The sequence below is a fragment of the Corylus avellana genome, chromosome 9 (genome assembly GCF_965113065.1).
Source record: "Corylus avellana chromosome 9, dhCorAvel1.hap1.2, whole genome shotgun sequence".
Lineage (NCBI taxonomy): Eukaryota > Viridiplantae > Streptophyta > Magnoliopsida > Fagales > Betulaceae > Corylus > Corylus avellana.
In genome coordinates, this window is record NC_142498.1 from 2,699,849 (window position 1) to 2,711,030 (window position 11,182).

An 11,182-nucleotide genomic window follows, 5' to 3' on the forward strand; every position below is an offset into this window, starting at 1 on the left:
CCAAAAAGTCCAAATATTAAAGGAAAGGGAAAAACAAAAACGTTGCATGCAGGCATGTGTATAATCATAGAATCACAAACTCTCTTATATACCTTCAAATTGTTGGTATTCTTTAAAGTCCAAGCCATCTGGGAATGGGAAAGATCCAAGCCCTTTCCTTGTATTCATTCAGAAAGAGACTTTACATATTCATTTATGTTTGACCTTCGATCTCCCAGCCACAACCGTGGGATATGCACGTGTTGATTCTAATGCTCGAGAGGGCTACGAGTAAGTAATTTCCTCGAACTCACCGCGAAGTTCCCTCTTCTTATCTGACTCCAACCCATTATAAAAGACTGCCTCATCCTGAATCCCTGATACATAGACTTAGTACTACTACCAAAAGAAAGACAAATATTTCTCTCCCTTCCAAACACATTTCTCTCTCACTCCCTAAACTGTGGGAGCATGTCTTCCGAGTTAAAAGCCATGGAACCACCAAAGCCTAGTTATGACCAAGAATGGGTCATTCAGATTAGTCGAGCCCTAGAAGAAGACCTACAAGACATTAACGCTGAAGGCCTTCCCGTGAGCATCTTCAGTGTACCCAAAACCCTAATATCTCTCAAACCAGATGCATACACTCCACAGCTTATGGCCCTTGGCCCATACCATCACCAGCGGCCTGAACTCTGCGAAATGGAGCACCACAAACTCACTTCAGCTAAAAGAGTGCAAAAGAATTTGCAACAAATCAAATTCTGCCACCTGGTCAACCATATTGCCCAAAGTGATAGCACTGTCCGCACTTGCTACCACAGGTTCTTGGAGTTCGACCAGGAAACACTTGCGTTGATATTCGCCATCGATGCTTCCTTCTTGTTGGAGTATCTCCAAACCTACTCTCCCGAAATGGAAGAAGGCTCGCTTATGCGAATCTCTTCTAAGATGGCACATTTGATCGACTATACAAGGAGGAAAACCGCACACCACGCCATCCTCAGAGATGTTATTAAGCTGGAAAACCAAATCCCTCTCTTTTTACTCAGAGAAGTCCACAGTTTTTATCCGGGTGAAGATCATGACGAAGTATTTGCCACCATGCTGATGGGTTTTTGCAAAGATCTATTGCCCACCAAGTACATTAATTACCAACGTTTCAGAGAAGAATGCTTCGGGAGAGCTCATTTGCTACAACTTCTCTACTACATGGTTGCGCCAAAGTTTCAACTTGTACCTGATTGCAGTGAGCAGGAGAAGCCTAAAGAGAGTGAAGAGATTGGCTAGTTTAGAAAAGCCTTGAAATCATTCTTGACAACACTAATTTATGTTAACTTGGCCCTGCTCGGCATTCTCAGCAAAATTTGCAAGTCAAAAGCAATCAAGTGTCTGGTTACACTACCATTTACAATCCTCTCGTGTGTTTTTCATCTTAGAAACAAAGGTGATATAAACAATTTCATATCATTGGCAGGCAGCGTGGCCGAAGAGGTGGAAATTAGTGCATCTCATGAGATGGAAGTCGAGTTAAGTCCTTTGGTCGAAGAGATTGCAATCCCAAGCGTGACACAGCTTCATAAAATTGGTGTCAATTTTTGTCCAACAAAGGGTGGCTTGGAATCCATAAATTTCGACGAGTCTTGTGATAAATTTTACCTTCCGATTATTCATTTGGATGATAACTCGGAAGTTGTGCTGAGGAACCTCGTGGCCTATAAGGCATGTGTTGCACCGGAGATGATGGTTTTTACACGTTACACGGAATTGATGAACGGAATAATTGACGATGAGGAGGATGTGAGGATTCTTCGAGAGGCAGGGATCATCTTGAACCGCCTCAAAAGCGATGGAGAAGTGGCAACGCTTTGGAATGGCATGACGAAGTCTGTGCGGGCAACGAAAGTTCCAGTTCTCGACAAGACCATTGAAGGTGCAAATACTTATTACTCAGAGAGTTGGAAGGTCAGGATGAACGTGACGATGAAGAAGTATGTCTTTGCTTCTTGGCCATGTCTTACGTTTTTAGCAGCAAACATTCTGATATTGATGTCTACTCTTCAGGCTGCTTGCTCCATGTACAATTGCTCCAAAATTTTCAAGTCTCTGTGAATGTTTTCACGATCTGTTCTTGCTTAGTGTCTAATTTACTGCATGCTCATGAAAAGTAAAAGTTTTCTTAATTTGTCTCAAATTAATTTTTTCCCCATTCTTCTTATCGGGCCAGATGTTGTTTTTTGTTTTGTGGTAGGCTAGATGTTATTTTTTGTTTTTTTTCTTTGGCACGAGGGAGAAGCGGAATTAAAATGTAATGACAAAATAATTTCTTTTTCTCTTTATATATAAAATTTATGATAATTAAATATGTGTATCATAATGAATATATTTATTGAACTTCATAAATATGTACGCTCATGTCAAGATTTACAAAAGGATACAGAAAAAAAAAGGGTTTAAATTCTCCTAGGACGAGAAGGATATAAGGAGAACACTAAAAAAGTACATAACATTTCCCATTTAGAGAACTAAAATCGTCACATATCAGCAATTTTCATTTCAAATTTAAATAAGGATAAATTAAAGCCATTAAAAAAAAAAAAAAAAAAAAACCAGACAATTTTCTTTTGGCATTACATTTGAACGATTGAGGATAGAGATGTTAAGGGCTTGTTTCGCTGTGTGTTTGAAGGGCTTAAAAGTGCGTTTAACACTCAAAAAGTTCGTTTGAAAAAAAAAAAAAAAAAAAAAAAAAAGTACGTGTTTGGTAAAAAAAATTAAAAGCGCTTTTAAGGGTCTAAAAAGCTTAAAACTAGCCAAAACGCACTTTCAGAAAAGCTTAAATTAAATTGTAGCTTTTGTTAAAAAACGCTTTTTAACTTAAAAACTATTTTTCTCAAACGCAATTTCAAATAACTCTAAATTTGAATGAGACTATAACATTATTTTTGTTTTTGTCGTTCTAGTTGTTTTTTCTTTGGCATAATGAGTGATCATGCTAATTAGTATTCTATGACCTCCACTAGTACTACTCTGCTCAAAAGGGGGCCCGTAATAATATATATATATATATATATATATATATATATATATATATATATATATATATATATGGGTCTAAAAATAATTTTTGTACCGATTAAAATTAAGTTTGACCCTCCTTATTTGCTCAAAACCGAGAGAAGTTTTCCTCTTTTCCTAGTAGAAGCCTGACTACCTCCTTGTGAGGCTTTTTTCTGCCTCGTACGGTTGTTCTGAGGGAGGAGGGATAGAGTTTTTTTTTTCCCTACCTTCCCAATTTTTCCTTTTATCTCTTTTGGCTTTTTCACTGTACGTATTTTCATGTTTGTTGTGTTGTTTTCTTTTTTTATTTCTTTGGCAGTATCAATTACTTTGATGGACTATGTCATTTATTTGACTAATTTCTAACGTTTCTTAGCAGGTTGGCTTTTTCCCTTTTTTTTTTTAATTTAATTATTTTTTTATTTTCATGTAATTTCTCATTTTCCCCCTCCATATTGAATAGACAAAATAAGTTTGACCATCATTTATACTTTGGCTCTCTATTAAAAAATTTCAGTTGCGTCCTTTAGCTAAACAAACCAAATTTTGATTACAATCAGCCCATAAATAGAGAATATTTCATATCAACATAATTATGGAATATATAAAAAATATTATATATATACTTTTCGTATATTCTAACAATACAATGTATTCATTCACTCAACGAAATATAAACTATTCAAGAAAAATTAATCTCAAGCGATAGCACAATTGATGATTAAGAGCACACTTCATGAAATGAAAGTCATGCATACTAGTGAGGCACCGACAACTCTATATATATTCCACAATTATCTCACGTATATGAAGTGAAAGTGATGATATTGAAGGAATAATGTTAGAAATTACATTTTTATCTTACAATTATCTCACAATATTAACATTACAGTTTCAATCAACCTTTAAATCAATCATTATTAAGAAAATAAATTCAACGATTAGTGGGTACATATGCCCACGTCAGCAATATTGTAGAATAAAAATGTAGTATATATATAACATTACTTATACTAAAAGGCATATCATACTAGAGTGACAAACTATCACGGACCTCACAGTCACCTTTTTTTTGAGATGAATATATACTATTAATTGCTCACAAGGGTCAGCTCAAATAGTCAACTCATTTGGTTAATATATATATATATAAAGTTTACTTGACAGGAAAGGATATAAAGTTTATTTGACAGGAAAGGATGACAAAGTAATTCCGCCGGCCTTAATGGTCCCCATCACAAAAATAATATGCACATGATTAGACCATTCAAACACACTATCCTTCTTACGATCTATAAACCTACAAAACAATGATCAACTATTCCATTTGTCAACAATTGAAGCTGACAAAAAACATGATCAATTAATTCTTGATGGACGAAAGAAAGCTGCTCGGCCATGAATAATTTTCTTCCGTGAAAATGCATATGGTTGTAATGGCTTCGTACATGTTTGAGTTGTGTTTGGCCGAATCAATCACGCAAAGGAAACGGAGTAAAAGAACCGAAAGGGAAAAGGAAAAAGAAAAAGGAAAGGGAGAGTTGGAACATGTTGGCCAGTCCTCGCTGTGGACGTGGTGGTTTCTGGTTGCATGCCCCTCTCGATCGAGCACCAAGAGCCAAGAGGTTGGTCGTTGATGAACATAAACGTCAAGACATGTCGGAGAGACTGGACATAATTTAGGGCATGCACGTCTGCTTTTCAAAACCGTGTTTTCCTTCTTTGAACCCTATCCACTATACGCAATGCTTTTCACATTTGATTATATATCCTGTTAGTTCTTGTGTTGGCTTAATTCAGTTCCAAAATGCATATGCTACTATTCATGGCTCAAACACTGATATAGAATGCTCAGAATCCAATCTCCACCGTTCATAATTTAGATTCATGTGTTATGAACGTCCCTACAAAATTTCAGCTCAATCGGACCACAAACGCCCATCGATCGGAGCTGTTGATGAAGACTGGACAGGCCGGGTCCGGACCACAATTCCCCGGGTCCGGACCTCATTTCCAGAAACTAAAATCTTGCTCCGCAAAGCCGTGTCCGGACCGCCCACTAACGGGTCCGGACCCCCCGTAAGTTTTAGGCCCAAAAACGTGTTTTTAAGTGGGTTAGGTCTAGGGTTTTGTCGGGGGTATATATACATCATTATAGAAGAGAGAGGCACGAATTTTCACCCCCAGAGAGTTCGTGTGAGGCTGTGCTTGAGTGATTATTTTGTTGTGAGCCAAATTGATTCCTCTTAAAGGATTTTTGTTAGTATTGATTGTGTGCTTAATTGAAGTCTATCGGAAGGGTCCGATAAAGGAGAATCACGTTGAAGAAGATTGTGAGCAAGGAGACAAGTTTGAGGCTTGTCGATCTTACAGAGTCAAGGTCTTGCAAAGGGTTGTAAGTGTTCCTAGTGTCTGTAATCTCTGGATAATCTTTTGATAGTGATTTCCTGGGTTTGGCTGCCCCGGAGAGGTTTTACTTTTAGAACGTTTTCTAAAAGGTTTCCTCTTCGTCACCAAAATCTTTGTGTGTGATTGTTCATATTTTGGTGAATGTTTGTTTTGATATATATCTGTTAATTCCGCATAAAATTGTGATATTTATCTGTTTAGAATTTTTCAATTGGTATCAGAGCGGGTTCACTCCGTGAAGGATTAAATTCCTGAGTGTGATCTTTGTTTCTTGTTTAAGATGTCTCAAACCCTTAACACTGTGCCTAATTTTGATGGATCAAATTATGGCTATTGGAAATCCCGTATGAGATTTTTCTTAAAATCTATAGACGTTTGGCATGTCATTGAATCTGGATTTAAAGCTCCAGATAAGCCGACGGCTGAATGGTCTAATGTTGAAAAACAAACTCGTATGGCGAATGACAAAGCTATGAATGCTCTATGCTTGGCAATTTCACAAACTGAGTTCTCCAGAATTTCAAATTGTGATAGTGCCAAGGATGCATGGGAGATCCTAGAAACTACGTATGAAGGAACTAATCTTGTTAAAGCTTCAAAACTTCAAATGTTAGTTTCTCAGTTTGAGGATATTAAAATGTTAGAGGATGAGACATTCAATGAATTTTTTGGTAAACTTAGTGAAATTAGAAATTCCATGATAAATCTAGGAAAGAAAGTTTCTGACACTAAGCTTATTAGAAAAGTTATGAGATCCCTCCCTGAAAGATTCAGAATGAAGGTAACTGCTATTGAGTCATGCACTGATCTTAATACCATGAGGATAGAAGAGTTAGTTGGTGCTCTTCAAACTTATGAGTTTTCCTTGCCTCAACCTAAGAAAAATAAGGATATTGCCCTTAGAACTCTTAGGAAGAACTCTGATGAGTTATCTGATGAGGATTCACCAGATGATGAGGAACTTGCATTGATAGCTAGAAGGTATTTTAAGAATGAACATAGAATTTCCAAGAAATTTGGAAAACAAAAAGAGAGTACTCAGGGTAGAAATGAAAGAGACCCACGTGGTCCAAAATGTTATGAGTGTTCTGGCTATGGTCATGTGCAAAAGGATTGTGCTAACCTCAAGAGTAATAAGCCAAAAGGTCAAAAAGCTTTCAATATTACATTGAGTGACACTGATGAGGAAGAGACTCCTAATTATATGGCTTTTGGTGCATCTTATGATTCTGATGATTCTAATCAATCAGATGTTCAGTCTGCCCCTGATAATGAATCAAATAGGGTTAATGATCTTCAAAACTCCTTTAACAATTTAATGGAAAAGTTTTCTATGCTTAGAAATACAAACTTGAAAATTGTTAAGGATTTTAAGAATCTTGAGCTTGAAAGGGATAATTTGTTGAAATCTTTGAGTGATTCACATGTTGTTTGCAATACTCTCAAATCTGAAAATCATGTGTTAATTGCTAAAAATAAATCCCTTCAAAATGATCTGATTGCATCTAGAAATCACTTGAGTAAATTCTCTAGTGAAAAGCTTGATAAAATGTTGCATATTCAAAAGCAATCTACCGACAGATCTGGCTTAGGATTTGATAAAACTGCTTCTTTGTCTTCTAACCGTGCTTCTACTTCAAAGACTGTTTTTGTTAAACCAGTGAAAGTAGAAGAATCTTCAAGTGAAGAAAAGCAAGTAGTTGCTCCGACTCCTCAAGGTAATAAAGGTAAGAAAATCTACATTGAGCCTCAAGCATCTTGCCCTACACCTAGAGTCATGCATCCTCCTAGGAAATTACCTTCACAAAGGTTTGTCCCTACATGTCATCACTGTGGCAAAGTGGGTCACATTCGACCTCACTGTTTTAATTTGAAACCTCATGTGCATATAAATAAAAATTCCTATCCTAGGAAAGAAAGTGAGGGTTTGGTCATAATGATGAGAGAAGTGCTATCTAGGCTAGATAAGTTTAAGCAAAGTCATAAGTCTAGACCTAAGATTTCTCAAGTTTGGGTTAGGAAGGATGATACCATTCACCCCTTGAGGGGGAGTGGTGATGATCTCACCTTATGTTAGGTGAGTCACCCACATGTCTAGGATTGTTTTTCATGCATATCTTTGTATATCCTAGAGCATGTTGTTTTTCGTTTTTCATTGCATTTTTGTTTTATTTTGTTTTGAAATTGTATTTTGTTTGTGTGCATTTCTTTTGTGAAAAATAACAAAAAGACAAAAATATTTTACTTTGGTTGTTTTTTCTTTCTTTTCTTTATTTTGTCTTATGCACCGAGATAGTTCATTAATTTCTCATGTTGCTTTTTATGAATTTAATTCCTTACGTCTTGGAATGTTCTTAATATGCATGAGATGAAAATTTGTGTCAATGAACTTGTTTTTGTGGTTACCTAAAGCCTGAGCTTATGTGGTACTTTTTGCCTATGCTTTATTTCTTATGCACAGTTAAGCTTAAATTGAGGTTTTGTTTCACTTTATTTGTGAGGTCTGTTAGGTAGCCATATGAGGTTTTTGACTAGTCATATTTTTCAAATTGACCATATGCTAGTTGAACCTAGGGCTTAAAAATTCCTGCTTTCTCTGTTGTGATAAGCACCAAAAGTTTAAGGACACTTTCTCAAAGAGAAAAATAAACAAAATAGTGAAACAAATAAAATCAAAAGATCATATTCCAAAAGGAATTTATTTTACTGTGTCAAACTTGTGCAAAATATTTTACAAAGAGAATTGTATAGGATGAGAGTGGCTAGGCCCTAGTATGATAAGGTTTGACTTTTGATTTGATATACTTGTCAAAACCTCATGGTGGTGAAACTTTCTCCTCATTTTGTAAATTGAAAATTTTTCTCTTTGGATGGCTTACCCACACACCACACAAGCATAGGTTGAATGGAACATTTTCTTGGCTTGGGTTAAGCAATATGAGTTTCTAGCCATTTCTAGTCTCATGTATATTTTGCATATTTGGAGCATGTTTGGATATTCATTGTGCAATACATGAGTCATTGATGTGTTATCATGTGTGTTCATTTAACTTTTAAGGGAGAGAAACATGCTTTGCATTTCCAGTTTCCTGTTGTTAATTGAGTCATACATTGAGGGGGAGTTTTGCTGATGTTTCTTTATAATCACGCATTCTACGTCATTTTTTTTATCATGAGTTTTATTTATGTCTTCTTATTCCACATATGCCTTGATGTATTTTGTGAAGTGTTTCAGGAAACATGAAGACCTTTTGTCATTCTGTGACAAAAAGGGGGAGTAAATATGGGGAGATGATGGGATTGGCTCGACATTTTGGTTTTGTCACTGAATTGCCAAAGGGGGAGTTTGTTAGTTCTTGTGTTGGCTTAATTCAGTTCCAAAATGCATATGCTACTATTCATGGCTCAAACACTGATATAGAATGCTCAGAATCCAATCTCCACCGTTCATAATTTAGATTCATGTGTTATGAACGTCCCTACAAAATTTCAGCTCAATCGGACCACAAACGCCCATCGATCGGAGCTGTTGATGAAGACTGGACAGGCCGGGTCCGGACCACAATTCCCCGGGTCCGGACCTCATTTCCAGAAACTAAAATCTTGCTCCGCAAAGCCGTGTCCGGACCGCCCACTAACGGGTCCGGACCCCCCGTAAGTTTTAGGCCCAAAAACGTGTTTTTAAGTGGGTTAAGTCTAGGGTTTTGTCGGGGGTATATATACATCATTATAGAAGAGAGAGGCACGAATTTTCACCCCCAGAGAGTTCGTGTGAGGCTGTGCTTGAGTGATTATTTTGTTGTGAGCCAAATTGATTCCTCTTAAAGGATTTTTGTTAGTATTGATTGTGTGCTTAATTGAAGTCTATCGGAAGGGTCCGATAAAGGAGAATCACGTTGAAGAAGATTGTGAGCAAGGAGACAAGTTGGAGGCTTGTCGATCTTACAGAGTCAAGGTCTTGCAAAGGGTTGTAAGTGTTCCTAGTGTCTGTAATCTCTGGATAATCTTTTGATAGTGATTTCCTGGGTTTGGCTGCCCCGGAGAGGTTTTACTTTTAGAACGTTTTCTAAAAGGTTTCCTCTTCGTCACCAAAATCTTTGTGTGTGATTGTTCATATTTTGGTGAATGTTTGTTTTGATATATATCTGTTAATTCCGCATAAAATTGTGATATTTATCTGTTTAGAATTTTTCATATCCAAACAGTACATTTGATTGAAAATAAGACTCACTTAAAAAGATTAAAAAAATAAAATAAAATAAGAAAAAAATGTGTTGGTGGCTTCCAGTTCCACAGGGTAGAGGCTTTTCATTTCTCTAATAAACCATGAAATTATGGTCATTTTCTTTTATTTTGTTTTTCTTTTTTTGGGTTTTTTTTTTTTTTTTTGGGTTAAATCATCGAAGGTTTCATTTTTCTTTTACAACTTTTTTTTATTATTATTTACTATCTTTGACGTAGCTAAAGCAATAAATGTGAAAGAAAAACCGAGTTCTCAATGCACAAAATTTATTCACGTTTATTGAGAAAATTGATAATATTATTGATGGCAAAAACTGATTGTTCCAATACAATTGATCCAAATTTATAGTAGTGATACCGCCTAAAGTTATGAAATAAAGGTAATAAAATCATCCTAAAACACAAGAAAAGGTGTTGCATAGACACCAAGTAAATAAATTAAACTGAAAAATCATACTTAGTATTTAGGTTTTTTTATCTTATTTGAATTTAGTCTTTGATTTTATAATTTAAAGAATATAGTCTTTATAGGTTTTACCCCAATTTTAAATAAGCCTATTTGTCATTTTTTTCGTCAAAATTAATTGTTTGTCATATTCCATGTGTGTCTCAATTGACACGCGAATATTGTCCCTTCTAGCACATAATATCAATGCTTTATCGAAAGAGTTATAAAAAATAAAATAAATAATAAAAAAAAAAAAATCCATATCTTCTGTCATCCTAATCTTCTAATTTGTAGCATTAGAGGGAAAACCACTAACTTTGATCGATGCTGACATGGACCTTGACATTGACATTGATATTGGATGATCATGTTGACATGAACCCTAGCGTGCTTGCTCCTTGTACAATTGCTCCAAATGGGTGGCGGTTCCATGAATATTGTTTTCTCTTTCTGTTGTTGTGTAGTGTCAAAGATTTGTATTTGTATTTGATTGCATTCTTTAATAAGAATTCTTTGTGTTGTTGTAATATTGAAGTCTTTAACTTAATTCATGATTATATTTTAGACTCCAAGTTGTACGTGGTTAATCAGATTATCAAACTAGTCACCACAGTTAATATCACCACATCCAAATTAAGTATAAAATAAAATAGACACAAGGATTTACTAGGGCTCAGATTATCGTCGTTGTCTTCTTCTAGGGCTCGACTTATCTGTATAACCCACTCTTGGTCAAAACTAGGTTTTGATGGTTCCATGGCTTTTAAGCCGCTTCTCACATATGTAGTCACGCGATTTAGGGAGAGAGAAGTAGTAGTGCTTCTATCCAAGCTAGCCTTCTCTACTGTCTGCTGATGGCACCCTTTTATAATTAATGGATTGGACACAAAGAGTAGACAAACAATTTTAAGATAAGAAGAGGGATCAACGTGAAAAATCCCTACTATCTTGTTGCCCTCTCCAGCTAGCATGAAGGTTCGTCTTTGATGATCATGAATTACCAACATTTTGGTCGTCGATGAACAACAAACGTCAAGACATCCA

The 11,182-nt window shown here is 35.9% G+C and overlaps 1 pseudogene; it reads left to right on the plus strand.

The window, feature by feature from the left end:
- Positions 1–399: 399 nt before the first annotated feature.
- Positions 400–2,091, plus strand: LOC132189601 (putative UPF0481 protein At3g02645 pseudogene; annotated as a pseudogene).
- Positions 2,092–11,182: the final 9,091 nt, after the last annotated feature.